The sequence below is a fragment of the Octopus bimaculoides genome, chromosome 10, assembly GCF_001194135.2.
Source record: "Octopus bimaculoides isolate UCB-OBI-ISO-001 chromosome 10, ASM119413v2, whole genome shotgun sequence".
Classification (NCBI taxonomy): Eukaryota; Metazoa; Mollusca; class Cephalopoda; order Octopoda; family Octopodidae; genus Octopus; species Octopus bimaculoides.
Window position 1 is genome coordinate 86,443,213 of NC_068990.1, and position 4,991 is coordinate 86,448,203.

Genomic DNA, 4,991 nt, shown 5'->3' on the forward strand with positions numbered 1-4,991 from the left:
CTCTCTCTCTCTCTCTCTCTCTCTCTCTCTCTCTCTCTCTCTCGCTCGCTCTCTCTCTCTCTCACACGCACACCTCTCGCTTTCTTGTTGTCGAACTGCTACTCATAAGAACGTAAACAAAACATAAAAACAGAAGATCGCTTGTCGAGCGGGTAGAGACAAAAATACAAAAATACGTTCGTGCGCATGCGTATGCAAACGTATTTCTATACAGACATACATGTTATTGCACAGTGTGACTGAACCGAAATCTAATTTTGTTTCGAAGCGATCTACGCATCACCTATGGACAGCCTCTTAACTTTTTTACTTTTCAAAGGGTTTTACAACACGATATTTACTCGTTCTTTTTTTTATAGGTCTAACTACATTTGTAACCGCTAAGTTACGGGGACATAAACACATCAACACCGGGTGTCAAGCGGTGATGGGGGAGAAACGCAGACACACACAGAGATACACACACGCGTCGGGCTTCCTTCAGTTTCCGTCTACCAAATCCACTCACAAGATTTTGGTCTGCCCGAGGCTATAGTAGCCACGCAGTAGGACTGAACCTGGAACCGTGTGCCTGAGAAACAAGCTTGTTAGCACACAGCCACGCCATGTGTGTGTGTGTGTGTGTATATATATATATAATACAAAGAATATGTATGCATGTATACCCACATATATGTACATACTTACATCTACATGTGTATATAGATGCATATCATGGTACAGGACGTTAGAAAAATGAACTACAGACAACGGAACGAACACAGAGGAAAAGAGATAGCCACTTGGAATTATTCCTTCGTCAGCTGCCTCTATTCTAACTAGACGTTTCGGAGATAAGGTAGAACGTACTCTAGAATAGTCTCTTCCTGAGTAGTGGATCGACACACTAAACAGAGGATTCCAAGGTGGCAAACACAAACCAAGACAGGAAAAACAACATTAAGAAGCCGACACCTTTGGGTCTCACTGACACCATTACCGCTCATAACCTCCCCCCTCTCTCTCTCTTTATATATATATATATTTGTCCAGAATCACGCCGGACACGGAGGAGGAGAGAAAATAGTTATTCAGTGAAAGAGAAGTAGTGAGAGTAATAGCCCTGACTGAGAGGGAGTGAGAGAAAGTAATAGCAATGAGAGAAAGGAAGGGGTGAAAAAAAATCAGCGTTTCAACTTTTGTGTGAGTATATGTGTGTATGTGTGTGCGTGTACAAGGAAAGTACGTGAATGTTTGTATGTGTGATTACTATGTACCTTATTTTGTAACTTATTTGTATATAAAATGCTACAATTAGACATTATTATTGACCGCACGTGATCAGCTAGTATACACGAAGGGAGTGAATTCGCTGACGTCCTCGTAAACTAGATTATAAGTACAGAGCATAATAGGAATAGATAAATAAATAAAAAAACAATGGTTCGTAATCATATTAATTGGCTTACAGCTGTCTCCACTATAAGGATATTGTACACTCTAAAATAAGTGACAGCATGACATAGCTTCATGACACTGTCACTTAACCCTTAGCATTCAGTTCCTTGTAACGGAAACAGCTGTAAACCAATGCATGTGATTACATAACTCATGTTCTTTTGTCATCACTTTACTTATGCGCATGCACGCATGTACACGCACACACACACAAATGTGTGTTTGATTGTATGTATATATATATATATGAGAGTGTATGTATGTTTATATATATATATGTGTGTGTATGTATATATATAATTATATGTAAATATATATACATATATGATTATGTATATAAATATGTATATAATTATATAAATATATATATATATAATTTTAAATATAAGTATATATAAATTTATATATGAATATGAATATAAACATATTCACACACACATATATACATACATATATATATATATATATATATATATATATATATATATATATATATATATATATATATATATATATATATGCATATATATATATATGTATATTCACATAAATATACAAACACGCACATACACGCAATGATTGTAACAAAAGATAAAAAAGAAAAAGAATACACAACTGTGATTAAATAAAACAACATAAAGAATATCTTTCCATATTTTTCGATAGGTTTCTATGTAAAAACATTTTGTACCATTAAGCATTTCTTGCAATTGCTATCACGACTGTATATGATGCCACTGCTATTGTAGATAAGGATATTGATACTGCATATGATAATGCTGTAACTATATTATAACATTGCAATTATTCATAATTGATTGTCCATTTATATGTTATGGCTCTTCCTCCTTATCGAATGTCTGCTATTATATATAACGGCACTGCTACGTTGTCATAAGGGTACCATAACTGCATAGAATGACACTACTGCCGTATATAGGATTGGCCAAAAGTCACCTGACTGTAAATCAAAGCCATTTAATTCTGTAAATGACTGTTAATCAAGGCCATTTAATTCCAAGATTTATTTATGTTTAACAATTGAATGGATTTAATAAAAGCGTCAAAATATGAAACATAATGAACATTGTTCAAACTAAAGTCATTTCTTGAGCAACACATTTTTCCATTCGAGTCAATACAGAATTACAGATAGTATTTATGGAATTGTTGATTCACTGTCGGGTGACTTTTGGCCAACCCGTATGTTTCTGTCTGCTATAGGCACAAGGTCCGATGTTTGGGGGACGGGTTGGTCTATTACATCGACCACGGTGCGGAACTGGTCCTTACTTCGTAGACACCCTACTCTCATTATAAGACATTATAAGAAGAGTTTGCAATTTGTGTAGGGATTTTGCATGAAAGATGAGGGCGAGAAAGGGAGAAGAGAGTGAAATGAGATAGAATATACACAGCATACAAAGTATGGAAACACACAAATGATGCAATACTTCTAATCCAGGAGAACCTCCAACTTGAACAGTCAAGGAAACCAACAAATCAAGGATCACCTTGACTACCAAGGGCACAAGCCCTCCTCCAAATGTTCTCCAATCTACAGGTCCATTCGTCCTAACCATTTTTGATACAATCACCTACCTTTTAACAGATTCACTGGGAGAGACCACGTCCCTCTCCACTCTCACTTTCCTCCCCAAGTGGAACTTTAAAAGAGTCAATTTTTTCAGTTTCGTTCATCACTGAACCCCTTTCACTATAGCCACAAGACAGAGTCCTACATGCGACAATACCTATCCGACATAATTCCACAAGACAGCAATGCTCGGACAACGCACATTTGTGTGCATACAGTTTTCTGTGTCATACCCAAAAATAACCTAATATATTACAGCTTATGAGGGCGGCGAGCTGGCTGAACCGTTAGCACCTCGGGCAAAATGCATAGCGGCATTTCGTCCGTCTCTGAGTTCAAATTCCGCCGAGGTCGACTTTACCTTTTATCCTTTCAGGGTCGATAAAATAAGTACCAGTTGAACACTGGGGTCGATGATATAGAATTTAACCCCTTCTTCTGAAATTGGTAGCTTTGTGCCAAAATCAGAAGCCAATTTATTACAGCTTATTGACAGCCGACTCGCACAATGGAAGTCAAAGTGGAACAGTATTTGGAAGTACACTAGTAGCATTAATAATTCTTGATATTTTAATTAGACATGAGTCAAGCACACGCCCTTTTCTCATTAATTAGACTTCACTTCAATTTATAGCATTTATAGAAATTGTTTTCGCTTCAGTTAATACACATTCTGGAATTATTTTGTTAAGCCGAATGGATTACGATTATTAATATTTACATCTATCTATCTATCTATCTATCTATCTATCTATCTATCTATCTATCTATCCTTTATACGTACCCACACCATACCCTCACTGTTTTTGGAGCAGAACAGAACAGAAGCAAGTACAAGCATAATGAGTACAAGCATAATAAGTACAAGCATAAGTACAAGCAATAAATAACTACAATATAAACATAAAAAATACACAAATAGAACTTGTACAAAAATATACACATATGCCTTTATACAAAGTATTTAATCGCTCTCTCTCTCTCTCTCTCTCTCACTGTTACCTCGCTTGATCTCCCTCTATCGGTAAGTTTCTCCTTTTTCATAAATACTCCCCCGCGTCAAAGGGATCTTCTATACCATAGGTTCTCAAAGTGGGCGCTACCGCCCCCCGGTGAGCATTGAGAGGGTCCAAGTGGACGCTGGCGCCTAAGAGGGTGATGGTGGTGGTGGTGGGGTGTGGTAGAGAAAAAGGAGGCATTGGAAGGAAGGCAGTGGATTGGGGGACGCTATGTATTTATAATATTATTATAGTATTGTATACAAATTATATAATATTATATTAAATATCAAATGATTCATAGTATTCAATAGATATAAATTAGTAAAATATAAAATATTTATTTATACATAAAAATAGGGGTGGGGTGGGGTGCTGAGGGTATTATGTGGCCATGTACTGGGCAGTGGCCCCAAAAACTTTGAGAACCTCTGTTCTATATGATCGCTCGATCTGCCAGAAATAGCAGTCAGCAAGACATCCTCCACCCCCTGAAGGTCCATATAAGACTGTTTTGGGGTCCATGTAACAAAATAGTAAATTAAGGATTCACAATAGAATTTGAAAGGACCCTGGAAAAATTTTGCCTTAAATATGTGTATTGGTATGTATCACAAGAAATAGGTAGGTTTCTTTCAGTAACATTTTACATAATTCAATCTATACAAGTTAACCCATTCGTGCCGAAATTTTTCTAGTGAATAGTGAATGAAATTGCCTGAAAATTCACAGATACTATTATTATTATGAAATTGTCTGAAAATTCACTGATACTATTATTATTATTATAAAATTGCCTGAAAATTCACAGATACTATCATTATTATGAAATTGCCTGAAAATTCACAGATACTATTATTATTATTATGAAATTGCCTGAAAATTCACAGATACTATTATTATTATGAAATTGCCTGAAAATTCACAGATACTATTGTTATTATGAAATTGCCTGAAAA